Source organism: Hylobates moloch, unplaced genomic scaffold (assembly GCF_009828535.3).
Source record: "Hylobates moloch isolate HMO894 unplaced genomic scaffold, HMol_V3 SCAFFOLD_19, whole genome shotgun sequence".
Lineage (NCBI taxonomy): Eukaryota > Metazoa > Chordata > Mammalia > Primates > Hylobatidae > Hylobates > Hylobates moloch.
In genome coordinates, this window is record NW_026652294.1 from 29,082,729 (window position 1) to 29,102,351 (window position 19,623).

Here is a 19,623-nt window from a genome sequence, read left to right on the forward strand (position 1 = left end):
TCTTTCTGGGTAAAATAACCATGATTTTTTTTTTCCCCCCAGGGACAATATGTATCCAGCAAAAAGTATACTTTGCAACTTCTCTTGCAGGAAGGAATGGCAAACAATGTAATTCTATCTAATGAGATGTTCGAAGACATCTTCTGGGGCTTCTTGAAAGACTTGATTTCTTCACATAGATGCAGTGTCTTCCCTGTGGTTTCTTCTTCTGTCTGCTGGGGACGTGGGTGTGATCGCTGGAGCTGCAGCAGCCATTTGTTAACCCTGAGGAAAAGACTCAGAAAAATCCAAGACCTCGGCTCCACTATCTTTGGGCCATTGAACCAGAGGTAGCAAGTTGCATTCTCCTTAGATGATAATAAAACCCCCACTTGATTTAAGCCACTGTTTTTTGAGACTCATTTATTTACAACTAGATGTCATTCCTGACCAGTACTGGAAAGAACTTTGTTCTACCTATAGAACATACTTTGGAGACTATATGACACATGAGCTGGTTTTAGATCCATTCTGTCTCTCTTGAGAAGTGAGCATGACTATCTCCATCTTTAAATTAGGCGTTCGCGATGAGAGGGATTAGCTCTCTTTCCTGGGGTCGCACTGCTTGTTAATAGCAAAGCCAGAATTCTAACCCAGTCTCATCCGACTCCTGTGTACTTGTAATTGAGAGCTGAATACAGGGAGTTGGGAATGCAGAAGCAAAACAGATAAATTTTATAAGAGAGCGTAGCAGAGGGCAGGCTCCCTGGAGCTGTGGTTTGCAGTTGGTCCGTGTTTGGTTGGCACTGTGATGCTGCCTACCCCAGAGGGACGATGGCTCCACACAATCAATAGGTAAGTGATGTTGCTTTTCATGATACCATTGTCGATTCCCCGGGGTGCTCTCCTTGCCTGGCTCCCTCCTGGTGTAAATGAATACCAACGCACAGCCGTGGTTCAGCAGTCTGGGCGGGGAACAGTGGCAGACAAATAAGGAAAAGAGAACCTGGGGACTGCCTGGGAGTGTTCAGGCCCACTCTGCATCCAGCACAGGGCCCTGGTGTGTTACCACCTTTTCAGATGACTTGGAGAAAGAATGAGCTGCTGTGATTTCACACACTCTGCATCCACACCGGGATCACCATGTTTTTGGCAGACCTGGGGCACCTGGCCCTTGGTGGTGGAGCTGTTCTTGCTGGGGGATGAGCCTCAGCTCCCTGAAGATGGGCTGGTTCCTCCTGCTCACAGTGTTCCCTGGCTGTGCTACACGGCCACGTGCTGGACACAGGGACTGGCCGTGACGTGAGTGAGGAATGGAGGATTGGCCTCCAGGCGCCATTGTTTCTGTTGCTTGAAGCTATTGAGTTCTTTTCAAAACATCCATGCTTACTTGTCCAGATGGGAACACGGAAGGGAGGCAAAGCTGCCTTCTTTTAGCAAAGAGACAAGACAGCAGGTAGATGACACTGAGAACATCAGCAAAACTCCTGGGCTACTCCCTGCAGGGAGACGCAGGAGCAGCTTTAAGGGAATGAGAGAAGGGAAATGGGGAGGGACCTGCAAGAGGTAGGTAGGGCAGAGAGAGAGGAGCTGGGGGTGGAGAAAACCCACAGGCCCAGGAGCTACATGAGCAGGGTCCTTTACTTATGGGGTCGCCGGGCAGATGGAGACTCTGAGACGGCCATGGATGTTGTTTTAGAAGAATGAATCCCTTCCCACATTTTCATGCAATCTCAGGGTATTGGAGACTCAGCCCATGGATGGGCTGGTCAGGAAATCCTGCAACTCAGGGTTGCTGTGGCTCCCAGGTATGCCCTCCCGCCCAGGTACAAACTCCTCCCAAGCAGCTACTCCTGCATCCGCATCTTCTGGGTCAGCTGTGGGTGTGGGATCCCCTTCTGCGAGGCTGCGGGCCCTTCCCCCTGTCATAGCCCGATGGTCTGATTCTATCCCCTTCAGTCACCCAGCCCTGCAGCTTTTCAGCACCTCTGCCTGTTCTGGGCACTGAAGGGCACTTTCTGGTGTGTCTGGAGACGTGGCAAGTGCCTGATTGATCAGTTTCCACTTTCTGGGTAAGTCTTACCTGTTAGGGGTTTTAGTTGGATGTGTCTCTGAGAGTCTGGGGTGAGAGGCATCCTGACGTGGCACTCAGGGTTTGATCGCACTGTGCCGTGGTTTTCCAACATGACTATCCATGAGCTGGATCAGGAGTTTCAATTCTTTCATCTCTCAAGAAAGGAGAATAATGCCTCTGTTCCTGGTGAAAATAAAATGACTTAGTATACACAATGGCCCTGCACAGAGATTGCATGCAGTAGGTGGTCATGGTTACTGAGGTTCATTATGTTACTGGGCAATGTAGACCCCAGGCCCACAGCCAGCCCCTCTGTGTAGTCTCCTGATTCAGTTCCCCAAGCCCTTTGCAGTTCCCTAAACTCTGCCAGTCACAGCTGGCTAGCCAGCCTGCACCTTGCTGCTCCTGGGGCCAAGTGGCTGTCCTCATAAATCTCTGCTGTGGAAAGCATCTCAGAGGTCTTCAAACTCAGCCTCCAGCCCAGCTCCGTCCAGTACTGATCCCTTCATACTTCTGCCCTACAATCTGCACATCCTCTCTTCTGTATCCACAGAACTGACCCTCCTCCATCCCCTAGCAGGTGCCCCAGGGACCCCATAACATCATAAAGGACCCATTAGGCATCAGATGCTGAGTCCATGGCTCTTTTGCCTGTTTTCTCACTGGGCTGGAGTCTCCAGCCTTGCCCAGCTGCTGCCCCTCCCCTGCCACCCCAGGCCCCAGCCAGTCTTCGGGAGGGTGGAGTGGGCTGTGGACAAGCCCTCCAGGTGCAGTGCTCCTCATGGGACATGGGGCAGATTCTTTCACTTACAACCTTCGTAAAGGCAGCTGCAGGCTTTCCTCCTGTAACTGATCTCCAGGCAATTATAAGAGTAAAAAGTGTGCTTTTACCTTATTAGGTTACTTCTATTTTCAGCATGTACCCAAAAATGCACCACAGCACTGTCAGGCGTGGGTTGTCCCTGACAAGGAGCCTGTGGGGACCATGAACCTTGGCAGAACCTGCCCCAACCCCCTGACGCCCACACGCATGCCCCGTAAGCTGGGAAGGCCGCCTTCCCTTCCTGCCTCCCTCCTGCCTCCTTTCTGTTGCTCACCTGTGTGGCTTCCCTGGGATTCTGCAGCCCTGGCTGGTCCCTGAGTCTTGCTGGGTTTCCTGCAGCCCCTCGGGGGCCAGCATTGCATGCGGCGGGGCCTGGGCGTCAGCTATCTAGGTCTGCTCTATCCAACTAAGTAGCCCGTGACCAGGTGGGACTGGTTACCTTCAGATTAACAGCAACTAAACAGAGTTAACATTCAGTTCTCCCAGTCAAAGTTTAGGATGATGGCTCCTTTACTGGGCAGTGTGGACACAAAGCACACCTATCATCACGGGGCTGTCTAGAGCAGAGGCTGGCAGGGAGCCGGTGGAGGTCGGGGGACACCTGAGCACACCTGCACCAGGTGGGGTGGCCTCACTCTGGAGGCTCTGAGCCTGAGGCATCCACAGGTCCCCCCCAGGAACTCCTTCTCTTGTTGGAGGCCCCCAGCTGCCTCACCCCTAAGGACAGGATGAGTCCAGTGAGGGGGAGGAGCGGCACTCCGTGCTCCGCTGGAGGACTTGAGTGGAGGAGGTGCCGTGGAAACCCACAGACTTTCCCGGGGGCAGCACAGGAGGTGGCAGGTGGAGAGGCTCCTGTGGCAGAGGGTGCTGGAAAGGATGCCTGGGAGTGAGCCAGCTACAGACAGAGGAAGCAGGTCCTGACAGGGGACTGCAAGGTTCAAAAGCCCAGCAGTGTCCAGGAGGAGGAAGACCTGGCAGCTGGGAACATGTCCCACTGGCTGTGGCTGGGAGGATGGGAGATGGAGCCGGAAAGTCAGCAGAGACCAGATCTGGAAAGGACATTCTAAGAGCACATGTGGGCCTTACTCTTGAGGACCCCTGAATGCCAGCACCATCCTCCCAGCAATTCACCGGCATGTGCCAAATTTCTGACACCTGTACCCAGCAGGTCTCTTCTCAGATTTAAGAATGATCAGATCTGCAAGAACAGCCCACAAAGCCAGTGTCTGTGTGCTGGGCATTGCCCACGCCCCCAACCAACAACACACACACACACACACACACACACACACACACACAGACAGCATGTGGTCTGCGTGCAGAGCACACGTGGTTAAAGCGAATCTGAGCCTCCTCACTGCCCCGCCCGTTCTGCAGGATGGAGATGACTTTCCCTGCCGCTCCGCCTTCCAAAAAATCCCACTCGCAGACACTGAATTCCCGGAGCCGTCATCATCATTCTGATATTTGATGATCTTTAACTACAGATGCTCAATAAATGTCTTTTGAATAACCAAGTGGAGAAATAGAATGATGTTTCCATTTTTATTATTAGCATGAGCTCAGCAGGTTTAATGATGGAACCTGGTGTCACAACCAAAGGACAGACTCCAGGATCCAGCTCAATGGGTCCAGTTAAGTCGACTTCTTGTCCAGAGAGGGCTGAGCCCCATCAGAACTGCTTGAGGGAGATTGAAAAATAATCATAACAATCCTCCCTGCCTCACCTGGAGCCACAAAATCAAAATGCCCAAGAACAGAGGCCCAGACATTTGCATTTCAAAAGTCTGACTTTGCACATCAAAAGGTGACTTTGATGCAATCTGAGCAGCCTGGGCCCCGGGGGTTCAGCCTGCAGGATTTCTGCCCAGGTATCCCAGCTCCTTCTCAAGGAGAGAATTGAGAAAATTGCCTCTGCCTGTGCCCTGGGAGGAAATACAGCGGGATTTGGGTGGGGACTTGGGCGCCTAAGCCCAGCTCCATTCCCCTTTTTCTGAGGTCCTTTAGAATCCAGCAGGAGCCAAGTGGTGAACACAGTGTTAACCCATGTCCGGGGGAAGGAAAACTCACCCTCTCCCCTGCTCGAGTGCAGGGCTGCCTGGGAAAAGCGGGCAGAAGCGTGGCTCTGTCAGGGCCCTTGTTCACTGTGAGTCTCCCTGTGCACTTGTGAGGCCAAGTACAAGTCCACCTGCCCACCCCAAAGCCACGCAGTCGCCATGAGCGTGGAAGCTGGAGCCTTATCAAACTCCCCACAGGGATAGTGGACAGACAGGGACAGAAAGTGGCTCTGCCTGTTTGCTCTGCTGTAGGAAGCAGGGAAAAGAGCTCTCAGGGACAAACACGTCCCCGTCGACATCACCCACTCATGAACTGTGGCCTAAGGAATCTCAGATCTGACCACTCAGATCATCAGCAGCCTTCTTTCTTGGCAGTATAAGCAAGGAAGGGGCTAGAGATAACGGCAAGGCATCCTGCCCCGGGTATGACCTCTCACATGTGAAGTGAGGGTGGAATGCCCCATCCTGCCAAGCACAGGCTTCGGGGCTCCAGTCTAAAGGTGGGTCAGGGTGAGGGGAGTGGACACACGCTGGCCACAGCTCAACCATTCCTCACTCATCTATGTGAAATTAAATAATTCCAGCTTAAAACTGTTGGAACTTGAAGTTATTCTGAGCCTTAGAAGGGACGTGGCTATGGGGTGTGCATCATGTAGCATGCACCTGCAACTTCTGCTTTTTCCTTTAGATGATTAGGAAGGGACTTGTGGCACCAAAGAGAAGACCCCCTCTGGCTATAGCTGCCCCTACAGCATGGTAAAGCCATCTTCCTTGCAATGTAGCAGGCTGAAACCAATCAAGTCACTAAAACATATGCATTCAGCCCATGGGGAAGGTGATGTACCTTTTTTTAAAACTTGAAGTTCTGGGATACATGTGCTGAACATGCAGGTTTGTTACATAGGTATACATGTGCCATGGTGGTTTGCTGCACCTTTCAACCGTCATCTAGGTTTTAAGCTCCGCATGCATTAGGCATTTGTCCTAATGCTCCCCTTCCCCCTGCTCTCCACTCCCCAACAGGCCCCAGTGTGTGGTGTTCCCCTCCCTGTGTCCATGTGTTCTCATTGTTCAACTCCCACTTATGAGTGAGAACATGCGGTGCTTTGTTTTCTGTTCCTGTGTTAGTTTGCTTAGTATGATGGCTTCCAGCTTCATCTATGTCCCCGCAAAGGACATGATCTCATTCTTTTTTATGGCTGTGTAGTATTCCATGATGTATATGTGCCACATTTTCCTTGTCCAGTTTATCATTGATGGGCATTTGGGTTGGTTCCACACCAAAAGCAACTGCAACAAAAGCCAAAATTGGCAAATGGGACCTAATTAAACTAAAGAGTTTCTGCACAGCAAAAGAAACTGAACAGGCAACGTATGGAATAGGAGAAAATGTTTGCAATCTACCCATCTGACAAAGGTCTAATATCCAGAATCTACAAGGAACTTAAACAAATTTACAAGAAAAAAACAAACAACCCCATCAAAAAGTGGGCAAAGGGGCCAGGCACGGTGGCTCACACCTGTAATCCGAACACTTTGGGAGGCCAAGGTGGGCAGATCACAAGGTCAGGAGTTGGAGACCAGCCTGGCCAACATGATGAAACCCCATCTCCACTAAAAATACCAAAAAAACCCCCCAAAAATTAGCTGGGCGTGGTGGTGTGCACCTATAATCCCAGCTACTCAGGAGGCTGAGGCAGGAGAATCGTTTGAACCCAGGAGGCGGAAGTTGCAGTGAGCAGAGATTGTGCCACTGCACTCCAGCCTGGGCAACATAGTGAGACTCCGTCTCAAAAAAACAAACAAACAAAAAGTGGGCAAAGGATATGAACAGACACTTCTCCAAAAAAAGACATTTATGCAGCCAAGAAACATATGAAAAAAAGCTCATCACCACTGCTCATTAGAGAAATGCAAATCCAAACCACGATGAGATATCATCTCATGCCAATTAGAATGGCGATTATTAAAAAGTCAGGAAACAACAGATGGTGGCAAGGCCATGAAGAAATAGGAATGCTTTTATACTCTTGGTGGGAGTGTAAATTAGTTCAGCCATTGTGGAAGACAGTGTGGCAATTCCTTAAGGACTAGAACCAGAAATACCATTTGACCCGGCAATCCCATTACTGGGTATATGCCCAAAGGATTATAAATCATTCTACTATAAAGACACTTGCACATGTATGTTTATTGCAGCACTATTCACAATAGCGTTGCACCTTTTAACTGCCTGTAAAGGAAGCTTTGGCTTCCCCCATTTGGAATGATGTCCAATGTTCTTCAAGTTTGTGTTTCCCGGGGGAGTATTCTCAGTCTTTGTACTCAAACTCTGTACTTAATCTTATTTTCTGAATCTCATGATTTAAGGCTGACATCTAGAACCTGGAATTGCTTTCCTGTGATTCATTTCTTGGTCCTAAATGGGTCTGATACAAGTTTCGTCTTAAGGAATGGTCTAGGATGTTGGGTGCTGGTCATTCTAATTTTGACTCTAGGCGCCCCTCACTTGGTGAAGTGGGAAAGGGAAGGGACCTTTCTGGTGCACCAGCCCATTCCCAAACAGGGCTCCTGTGGCCAGCATTGCCCAGTGCCCTCCGTCTTCCTCGTCTGGTCCAGTGACACTTACAGCTGGGGAAGGGACTCTCTCAAGTTCCTCAAGGACTGCTCAGGTGGGCGGTGGGCGCTGGAGTGATCACGGCACATTCATTGTCAGACACCCTTACGTGTGTATCTCTTTTAATATCCCCGATAACACTATGGGGATGGATCATTGTTTCTTTTTTGTTTATTTGTTTTTGAGACAAGGTCTCACTCTGTCACCCAGGCTGGAGTACAGTGGTGCGATCTTGGCTCACTGTAGCCTCTGCCTCCCAGGATCTAGCAATTCTCCCACCTCAGCCTCCCAAGTAGCTGGGATTACAAGCATGCAGCACCATGCCCGGCTAATTTTTGCATTTTTAGTAGAGATGAGGTTTCACCATGTTGGCCAGGCTGGTCTCGAACTCCTGACCTCAGTTGATCCACCCGCCTCGGCCTCCTAAAGTGCTGGGATTACAGGTGTGAGCCACCGTGCCCGGCCCGAACCATTGTTTCTATTTGTCAGATAAAAAAACTACAGCTCGAGGATAGAAGGATGTTGATTAAGAAAACATAAAGTCTCAGTTATGCAGGATGATTAAGTCGTGGAGATCTAATAAACAGGATGGTGTTGATAATTAACAAAACTGCATTGTATACTTGACATTCGCTAAGGAAGTCAATCTCAAGTGCTCCCCCCACCAACACACACCCACAAAAATAATTACATGAGGTGATGGCCATGGTAATTAGCTTGATGGTGGCAGTCACTTCACAAGGTGTATACGCATCAAAACATCACATTGCACATCTTAGAATACATATAATTTTTATTTGTCAATCTTAACTCAAGAAAGCTGGGGAGGGAAAGAAGACAGAATTAGATAATGCCTCCAACATTGTCTAGCACATGCATAGTCAGCGTTCAGTGACATTTCAATGAGCAACATCATCGTCTTCATTGTCATCATCATCTTCATCAACCTGCTGCTCTGGGATGTCTGATGAAATTTCCAAAGTAAGGTTCTCAATCATGAAACATGAGCTTGTTCCTGCCTCTCGGGGAATGACTGCAGGGTGTGTGACTCTGCTGGGGTGGTACACGCCCTTGGTGGGTGTGGGTTCGTGGTGCAAGCTGGCAGATGCCAGGTGAGACCCACCCATCGCCCTCAGGTATTGAACCCCACCTCGGTGCTTGTGAGGTCTGCCCTGAGGCTGGTTGCCTCTGCCAAGCATTTATTTTTCTCATCCCTAAGGAAAACTCACACTCACCTTTGCTGAGAACTCCATTTATTTTTATCTGTTATTTATTCTCCTGACTCATGAAATTGCACCCTTCAGGATGCCAGTACAAAATGTTTTAAAAAATTAGTAAAAATGCATGAAGTGGATGAAAGATGTTAGGCTTCTTTTATCTTCCAAAATATAAATTTAAATACTTTCACTTTATGATCCCCAGAGGGAGAATTAAATAAAAAGTAAGCACAAAAATTTTTATCAAACTCTTACTCCTTCCAACTTAAATGTTAAAAGTAAAAACAAAAACAGAAAGAGGAAGACCTCGGCCCAGCACCTCAAGGCAGATGAGAGGGGCCCCCGACGAGCCATGGAGCTGAGACCTCGTGACCTCCAGTCCTCACTCAGGTGCCTCCCCCATGCAGGTGGCAGCACAGACCGTCTGCCCTGGCTGTGGCACTGGACATGAGGACGGATAAGCATCACGGTTTGTTGGGGTCAGGAGGTGGACAGCACCCCCAGCCCTGGCCAAGCAGCTGCCCTCACCGAGGCAGGGAGAAGCACAGGAACACAGCCTCCATGTACCAGAGCCTGCCAGGGAGGCAGATGAGCTCATGTGGGTGCCCATGGCAGCACACAGGGAAGTCCGAGATGGGAGATGGAAAGAGGTTCATGGAAAGCTACTTAGAGCATGGCCTCTCAACCACCTGGAGCCCTCCATCCCAAGCCCTGTGCCCAGCCCAGGACCCTGCAGGCCTGAAGCCGGGGCGGGGCTAGGTACCTGGCTTCTCCTGTAGGCTCATCCACTAACAATTCCTGGAGGGGCCAGGGGCTGGCGGGCTGAGGTTTTGTTTCAAAGCATCAAGGGAATGAAATGGGCTGGAAGAGAAGCAGAAGGAATAAAGGAGCTTTAGACGGGAAAGCCTGGGAACAGGTCAGAGAAGCCAGGCCCCCTTCCCAGGGCAAAGGCAGCGATGGAGACCTGATCAGGGCACTGGTTGGCCCAGGAGTCCTTCCTCTCCAGAAATGGCCCTCAGTGCTGCCGTGGCACACGGAGGATGGGAGGATGGGAGAGACGAGGGTCAGGGAGGCCACCAGGGGATGGGGCTGGACTCCACGAGTGACAGGCATGGTGGGGGCAAGCCGGGCAGTGTGTTGCAGAGGACTCTGCCAAGAGCCACAGCTTCTGGGGAAGCCTTCCCTGAGCCCGGCCCCTCATTTGTGCTGGTGAGATGCCCCATTTTGCTGAAGAGGAGACGGACATGGAAGCCTTTGTCTTTAGTTCACACTTACAAGTGGCACGGGGACGTGCCAGGGGATGAGTCCTGGAGGGGCTCCGGGTGGGGGCTTCCCGGCTGTCCCTAAACTGAAGCACAGGAAGGCGGCAGGGGTTCTTGGGAGGTCAGAACTAGAAAGTGCCTTCGAGATCTTTATCCCAACTGCTTGTCCCCTGGACAGAGAGCCTCAGAGCTGAGGAGCTAGGCTGACTCATCCAAGGTCAAAGGGGAGCTGGTGGCAAAGCTGAGGGACCCCGTGGCTTCACAACATGGTCATCACAGGCCCTGATGGCATCGGGGCAGTTCATCCCCCAAAGCGACTGGGACACATATTGTGACGTAGCAGGGACTGGGGAAGGGGAGGCGAGTGTGGTGGCTCAGATGAAGTAGCTAAAAGCAGACAACAGGTAACTGCAGAAGTGCTGGTTGTGGGGGGATTTATGCTTCTTTTTCCTGCAAAGCACCTTGTCCTGGAACTGCCAGGTGTGCTCTGGGAAGGCCCCACTTAGATTGATTTCTCTCTCTTCGGGCACTTTCAAAAGGTCCTCTCCAAAGCCCAATCCATCGACTCCGCCAATCTGTCACCAGGCAGCTCTGGGAACGGAGCCAGGGACTTGCAGGTGTGGCCTCAGCAAAAAGATGAGCAGGGCGGTGCCTCTGCCAGGGAATCGCCTCCGAGAGCTGAGTCCTAAGGCACGCTGGGCCCTGGCCTGATGGCGCAGAGGGAGGCTCCCCACCCTCCACTCCCTGGCTTTGTGCTTTGGGGCCAGGCATTTATCTGGGATGGGCTTCCCAGGACCCAAAGGCTGGATTCAGTGAAAGTGATTCCTTGGTCAGAGGGAGATTTTCAGGGGAATCAATGGCTGTGCCCTTCACTGTCTTAAAGTGATCTATGCTTCCTGACCACTTTCATGCTAAAGCCCATCTCTCAGCCTCAGGTTGAGGCCTGCAAATGAACTGGTCTTACCCTGCTGTGCAGATGAGCTACCTCTCAACCCCTATTCCCCAAAATACACACCCGGCGCCATCTCCTGCTGATTCCTCAGTTCAACATGCATTCCCAAGTCCATGGCCGCTGGGGAGCCCTATCTGCCCCATAAACCCCCCATCAGCCACGACCTTCACCAGGACACTGGGGGTGCTGGGTGTCCTCCCCAAGCTTCTCAGATGCAGGTGCTGCCTGAGACGGCAGAAGGGAGGATGGTTCTGAAGGAAGTATGAGCGGAGACATCAATCACGAAGCTTGATCACGAAGAAAGTGAACAGTGGGGACCGAGGCTGTGGCTTTCCAGGGACCAGCCGCTGCAGGGGTGGGGCAGGGGGCATGGATGGGGGCCACAGACAGATTTGGAAGGCAAAATCTGCTGAAAAGTTTACAGAGGATAAAGCGGGGGGCTCTGATTTAGATTAGCCATGGCCTGGGGGCACACAGCCCACCCAACTGCTTCTACACACTGGGTCCTGGAAAGGGAAGCAAGTTGGGGCTGGGGAGGGGGCTGGAGGGCCCTGGCTATGACAGTTGGGTCTCCTCAGGACACCAAGGGCACACAAGGCGGCTGCAGGGGTTGAGCACCCCCAGACAGGTGGCCCAGACCTTCAGCCTGGGCAGGAGCAGGAGGACACTGTAGCATCCTTGGCCCCTCGCCCCCTTTCCACTCCACCGCCCTATGTGTGGATGAAGAGAAGGGACCTGGGAGGAGAACTCCAGGAACCCCAGCTCCTCCTTCACCCTCGGCTAGAGTGCAGACCAGGAAGGGCCCATGTTGAGGCTGCCACACAGCCTGGCCTGGGAGGAGACAGCAGGCTAGGTCACAGGTGCTGCTGCTGGTGCATGGCCCTATAGGCTGTGAGCTGCACACAGGTGGGGAGGGCAGGCCGGGTCAGCGCTCCTTGAGCACCGACCACATGCCGGACGCTCTCCTAAGGGTCGTCATCTCATTTGAGACCTGCAGGAACCACACAGGGACCCTGCATGCCGACAATGTGGACAACTCCTGCAGCCAGCGCCTGGTGCAGCCAGAAAGCAAACCGGGGCCATCAGAGCCCCAGGCAGGACACTGAGCAGCTGCCGTGGGAAGATGCTGGATAGAGATTTACAGCATTAATTAGAACTCCTGTATTATTCAGAATGACATCGCGGCTGGCCTCCATTTTTTAAGACTTGAAGTCGGAGGAATTCTGCATTCTTCTTTCCTCACAGTCAGCTGGAGCCATTCATCTCAGGCTGAAGGGGGTCGTCTTCTGGTCGGGGGGATGTCCCTGGAGGAAAACTTTCCCTCTGGGGTCTCCCAACACAACACAGACAGAGAACCAGCCGAAAACAGGAGGCCACCTCTGCAGGCCAGAGGGAAGGCACCTTGGAGCCTGAGCCGGAGCCTCAGGCGCATGGAAGGGCAGCTCGGCCCCAGGCCTCTGATGCTGGAAGCGATGTCATTGCTCCAGATAACACTTGTCCTGGTTTAAAAATCACTCAGCCATGGACACAGGATTGAAAGGTCAACCCTCCCTCCCTGCTAAGACTTCCTAAATTTTAGATGAACTGAAACCCATCTTAGCAAAGCCTCCCTCAAGACAGATGCATTCTGGACTTTGGATGGAGCAGGGAGCAGCCCGGGCGTGGGTGCTCACGACGCCGCGTGGGGCAGGGAGAATGGGGGATCTGGAGGCCTCAGGTGGGAGGAATCAGGATAGGCTTGGAACGAGGACCATTTCCATGACAGAAGCACAGACTGCACGCCTTGGCCAGGAGAGGCTGGGAGTCCAGAGAGACCAGGGATCCCCCAGCCTCCTTTCTAGGCCCCGGTTTCTGCGTTTGTAAAGTGGGGCATTAGTTCCTGGCCAGGAAGTTGCAGCGAGGATGGGATGAGACCCCAGCGAAGCAAGCGGCACTTAGCAGGCATCCTGTGACACGGGTTCCTTCCCTCCCTCTCTCCCTACCCACTGCAGTTTCCTCATGGAAAATTCCTCGGGCTAAGTGTTGTGTGGGGCTGATGGGTGATGTCGGAGCTGGCGTCTGTTGGCACCTTACAGGGCGCCATGATACACTACGAATGTGGCTCCTGGCTTGATGAGCTGGGTTCAAGAAGGGCAACTTCCCAAGACACAGAGTTGCCTGCAGCTCAAGCCAGGACTTACACCTGGCTCCGCCCAAGTAGAAACCAGGCTCGTTCCCACCTGGGCGTTTCAGGGGAGCCAGCCGAGGGCCTGACTGGGGACAGGAATGGGCTGTGTGCCCCTCCTTGCCACCCATAGCTCATAATGTCACTGGTCACACAATATTAAAGCACTTAAAATAAGTAGTGGCCCTCGAATACCTTAATTTATGTTTCTAATTAAAACAGGAAACAAGAGTCAGAGAAGAGAGGTATTTAGGGACATTCATGATGGAGGTGACTTCCTGGAAGAATGGGCCATAAACCTGCCTGTAACAACCCGTAATGTAAGGCCATGTGTCCAGGAAGAGTGGCTGCAGGATTCAAAGGCCAGGGAAACCCATGGGAGGACAGCATGCACCCACCTGGAGATGGCACCGCCCAGGGCGCCAGGGTCCCCACAGTGTTTATGCCCCACAGATTCAGGTGTTGAAGCCCTAGCCCCCACTGTGATGGTAATTAGGAGGTGGAGCTTTGGGGAGGCAGTTGGGGTTAGAAGAGGTCATTAGAGTCGGGCTTATGCAATGGGATTCATGTCTTTATACAGAGACATAAAAAGTTCCCCCTCTCTCCTCCATGAGAGGACACACCTGTAAAGTAGGAGGTGGAGCAGCACCAGGACCCAACCCTGCCACGCCTTGATCACAGAGTTCCCGCCGGCAGGGCTGTGAGAAAATAAATGTCTGCTGTTTAGGCCCAGTCTGTGGCCTTTGGCTATGGCAGCCCCAGCTGCGGAAGGCACAGTTACAGGGAGGTCTTTTTAGAAGAGGGCCCTCGAGCTGGGTCTGGAAGGGTGGAGAGGGCATCCGGAGGCAGAGCCACCATGCAAAGCAGGTGGTTACCACGGTGGGTGCTGGGGTGTCCTAGAGGTCCCTGCTCACGCTGGCAGAGGTTCCAGGGAAGAGACAGAGACCAGCTTCTCCTGGAAAACTAGGGAAGTGTCCGAGAATGCATTTGGGGGTTCACTGGCAGTTGGTCTGATCAGAGAATCGGGAGGGCATTTGGGGAAAGAAGAAATGGGATCTGCAGATCACGGTGTATGGTGCCCACCACAAGCGTGGGACGGTGAGGTCTGCTGAGGCCAGCAAAGTGGGTTGGGGAAACATCTTGAATCTTGGGAGGTCTTCAATTCCATCATCAGAATTTTATAATTTATAGAGGAAGGGAAAGAGGATGAGGCATACCTTTAAGCAGACAGAGACCTCTCCTGAGCTTCACTTTCCATGTGTGAACCACGGTGCCAGACCCACCAGAGCTCACAGAGCTACAGCTTCCATCGATCTTCAAGGGGTTTGCACTCTGAGGCCGAGAGAGCAGAAAGCAAGGGGGGTTGACAGAGACGCCTCTTGCAAAGGTAACTTACGGGACACATCCATGGGGGAGGGCGCTGGTGTCTTCAGCCTGAGACTCCACAAAGTGACGCTCTTCTGTGAGGGACCTGGGTGCTGGATGGCCAGCAATGGCAAGTTCTGGGCCGAAATTCATGTTCTCTGGTGACCGTCCCAGCCCCCAGGTGACAGAGAAATCACTGGACTGAACGTCATTTCTAACGCAGAGTCTAATTATGATTCATGGTGTGTATCTGTGTTCTCGTGAGGCTGTTATCAAGTCTCCTGAAGTGGAGCCACACTCTCAGGGTGAGGAGAGAGGCGCTACCTACATCAACCCCGCCCTGCGTCTGTCTCCTCCCCCCGGGCCTGCTGTCTGGTTTGGAGAGGGGCCTTGATAACTGGAGTCATTGCAGCCTTAAAAATCTCTGCCCGTATTAATTGACTCACCCCAAGTGGAGAGGGGCTGGCAGATAACACTTTAATATAGAAACAGGCACCTCCATTTTAACGAGATCGTAGCAGCCACCTGCGGAGCCCAAGGCTGGAGCGCCTCATTAGCAAGAGTAGAGCAGCCTGACTTTGAACTTAAAAATCATTACAGAATTTGGGCTTCAAATACTTCCCCACAGACTTGGGGTTTTCTTTGCTGTTCTAATAGAAAATCTTCTTCCAAATAAGTTTTTCTATTTTTAAAATGTCTGGAAGAAACTACAAAGTACAGGACCCTACTCCTCTGCAAGGTGGAGACTGTGAAAATATGTTGTTAATTGTGCAATTACGTGCAATCCACTGGGACGGCAACATGGGGCGTGCACTTCAGGATCTTTTAAAGAAGACGTGATGTGAGTTTTGTGCCAAATCAGCACAGGACACGTTTCTTTAAACCAGCCAAAGATTCCATCAGCCAAGTCCACATGAAGAAACCCATCTCAACCCATCGAAAACAAAAGGAGGTGCTGTCTCTCTGCAAGTGATCCAAGAGGAAAGCAAAGCCTCTTTTCAGAGGTGTGGGGAGAAGAACTTTTTGTTTGTTTGTTTGTTGGGGTTTTTTAAAAATTTTATTTTACTTTCAGTTCTGGGATACATGTGCTGAACATGCAGGTTTGTTACATAGACATACGCGTGCCATGGTGGTTTGCTGGACCTATCAATCAACCCGTCATCTAGCTTTTAAGCCTCGCATGCATTAGGTATTTGTCCTAATGCTCTCCCTCCCCTTGCCCTCCTCCCCTTCAACAGGCACCGGTGTGTGATGTTCCCCTCCCTGTGTCCGTGTGTTGTCATTGTTCAACTCCCACTTATGGGTGAGAACATGCAGTGTTTGGTTTTCTGTTCTTGTGTTCGTTTGCTGAGGATGATGGTTTCCAGCTTCATCCGTGTCCCTGCAAAGGACATGATCTCATTCTTTTTTGTGGCTGCATAGTATTCCATGGTGTGTGTTTGCCATATTTTCTTTATTCAGTCTATCATTGATGGGCATTTGGGTTGGTTCCAGGTCTTTGCTATTGTAAGTAGTGCTGCAATAAACATATATGTCTTTATAGTAGCATGTGTCTTTATAGTAGAATGATTTATAATCCTTTGGGTATATACCCAGTAATGGGATTGCTGGGTCAAATGAGATTCCTCAAGGATGAAGAACATCTTTAAATGAACAATTGGGGGGAAGTTTCTAGACTAAATCCATGCACGCTTGGCTTTCCTGGTGACAGGTGAGGCAAGTCTTCACCTCAGGAGTCCCCACATGCTCGGTGTCCACTCAGTGTCCAGCAGCTCTCAGGAGCTCCCATGTGTCCTCTGACAGGGGTACAGGCCAGGACCCCACATATCATGCACAATGAATAAGTAAATGAACTGAACTCACCAGGAGGGGGTTGTGGGAGCTGTGTTCCTCCACATCTCAAGCCAGCGTGGATTTGATGAATGGTTATGAAAATATGCAGAATTTCCTGTGTGAGTCAGAAGGCTTATGCTTGAAATATTGAGGTTTTCTTGATACATTATTTGAAAATAGTTATTTAGATAAATATTAATCTTAGATGACAAAGAAGCCAAAAAGCACAAAGAACACCAATAAAGAAGGGAGGTGGCCAGGCGCAGTGGCTCTCACCTATAATCCCAGCACTTTGGGAGGCTGAGGCAGGCGGATCACCTGAGGTCACGAGTTCAAGACTAGCCTGGCCAACATGAAGAAACCCCATCTCTACTAAAAATACAAAAAATTAGCCAGGCGAGGTGGCATGTGCCTGTAATCCCAGCTAATCAGGAGGCTGAGGCAGGAGAATCACTTGAACCCGGGAGGCGGAGGTTGCAGTGAGCTGAGATTGTGGCGCTGCTCTCCTCCATCCAGCCTGGGTGACAGAGTGAGACTCTATCTCAAAAAAAAAAAAAAAAAAAGAAGAAGAAGAAGGAAGAAGGAGAAGGAGAAGAAGAAGGAAGAAGGAAAAGGAGAGGGAGAAGAAGAACAAGGAGGAGGAGGAGGAGAAGAAGGAAGGGAAGAAGAAGGAGGAAGAGGGTGATTTTTGTCATGTGCAGACGCTTTGTCTTGTAACTAGACCCATGTATATGGTTGCATCTTTGGACAGACAACCTCAATCTCTGTGCCCTTCTCTGCCTCATCCAGAGGACTGTTGTGACTAAAGGGAGTCTTTTGTTCACTCGTTAAACTTTTCCTGAGCACTGAGGCCACTTTGTTCTTATTATACTGCATTGTGCAGAAGATACAAAGTCAATAAAACACATCTCTGGCCCTCAAACCCATCGTGGGACACAGAGGGGATGAAGGAGGAACTGGAAAGTGATGTGCACAGTGACTGGTGCACTGATAGTCCTGGGCACGGGATGCCATGTGCACCCCATGTGAGGTCACAGTATCTTAGTCAGCTCAGGCTGCTGTATCAAAACACCACATACTGGGTGCTTGAACAACTGAAATTATTTTTCTCACAGTCCTGCAGGCCAGATGTCCAAGATGGAGGTGTCAGCAGGGCTGGGGCCTGGTGGGGGCTGTCCCTTTGGGTGGCAGACACCCACCCTCCCACAGTGTGCTTGTGTGGTCTTTCCTTGGTGTCTGCACCTTCAGAGAGAGAGTGAGTTCCCTGAGGTCTCTTCCTGGAAGGGCACTAATCCTATCCCTAAGGGATTCCTAGACTCTCCCCATGACTCCATTTAACCTGAACTAATCCATTTGAGACTCCATCTCCACATATGACCACACTGACGGCGAGGGCTTCAACCTAGGAATTTGGGAGGAAACAAACATTGAGTCCAAAACAAAAAGCCAGGCAGGCTGGAAGAAAGAGGGACACAGAAGGTTTTGCACAAGATGACAGGCTCTTTTGGGCCAAGGCCATATGCAGAGCCCAGAGTGGTGGAGAGCGGGTCAGTGACAGAAGACACAGAGCGTAACGTGAGTGTGAGTGAGTGTGTGCGCGAATGCATGTCTGCTCTTCCGCATGCGTGTGTGATTGCAGATGTGTGTGTGTGAGCATGTATGTACGTGTGTGTTGTAGAAAGAGCTGGGCTGGAGCCCAATATCAGAGGTGGGAGTTAAGGTTGCAAAGACCAGAGGCCAGAGATAAAGAGCCACAGAAACCAGACAAAGGAGCTGGAAGTTGATCTCGAAGGGCGTGGTCTCCACTAAAGTGATTTACTAGAGAAGCACTTCAAAGAGATGTCCATTTAAGAAAGAGATTCTGTCTGTAATGTAGTGAACTTGGTGGAAGTGGGCAAGGCTGAAAGCCAGGAAGACCAGGCCTTGGGCATCCCCCTAGGGTGTATTTTGTGGGGTTGTTGTGAGAAGTGCAGGGGATAATCCACATAAAGGGCTGGAGATACCAAACATCCAGCTGGCACAATGTTCTGTTTACAGGCCTTTTATTTATTTATCTTTTTTTTTTTTTTTTTGAGGCGGAGTCTCACTCTGTCACCCAGGCTGGAGTGCAGTGGCGCGATCTCGGCTCACTGCGACCTCCACCTCCTGGGTTCAAGTGATTCTCCTGCCTCAGCCTCCCCAGTAGCTGGGCTTACAGAGACACGCTACCACACCCAGCTAATTTTTTTAATTATTATTTTTAGTAGAGATGGGGTTTCACCATGTTGGCCAGGCTGATCTCAAATGATCCACCCTCCTCGGCCTCCCAAAGTGCTGGGATTATAGGCATGAGCCACCGCACCCAGCCAGGCCCTTCATTTTTAAGGCGGTTCAGGTTCATGGAAGGGAGGGTCGGGTATTTTTTAATCCTGGAAAGTGCTGTTCCCACCAGAGTGTCTGGCACAAGGGATGTCCCATTCAGGTTTACAATGGGGAATTGTACGGGTATTCATCTGGTGGTGTCCCAAAACCTATTGGGATGATGAATTAGCAGCAATGTAGATCTTTTAGCTCCAGAAATAAACAGGTCTTTCTTATTCTCTGTAGTTACTGGTTTTGGGGGGAGTTTACTAACATGGCTATCGTTTTTTTACTCAACACTCCTTTTGTATCATTTTCTTTCTCTCTGAAATAAATATATTAGAGATGTCTGTAGTGGTATAAACGCTATCAGGGTTAATTATCTGAAATGTCCTTTACCTTTATTGCTGAATGATAGCATCGCAGTTGAAAATGCTAAGGTGCCTCTTTGAAGATAGAACTTCTCCTTCTTTTGGTTTCCATTGTCATGTTTAATATGTGCGTTGTTGTCATAAGTCATTTCCTTGTAAGTAATCTGAGTTCTTTTATCATCTTCTTTGCCTTTGAATTTCATGGTCCTTCACTGATGTAGCTTGATATTAACTGATTTGTATTTCTTCAGGTTGGAATTAGGCTCTCAGTCTATGAGGATTCCTAATTTTAATTAGTTCTAAAAACTTTTTTGGCGTTATGTTCAATACTCTCTGGATTCCTTTTTTTTTTCTGTCTCTTCCTCCCTCTCTTTCTTCCGCCCTGTTTCTCCTTCATTCTTTTCTTTTTCTGGAAGTCCTATTGATATGTAGACAGCCTGCCTCACTCTATCTTCCACTCCTCTCAACTTTCCTTTCATATTTCCTGTGTCTCAGTCTCTATGTGCTGCCCTTTGGACAACTAACTGAGACATATCTTCCACTACACTTGTTCGCTGTTGTTTATATAT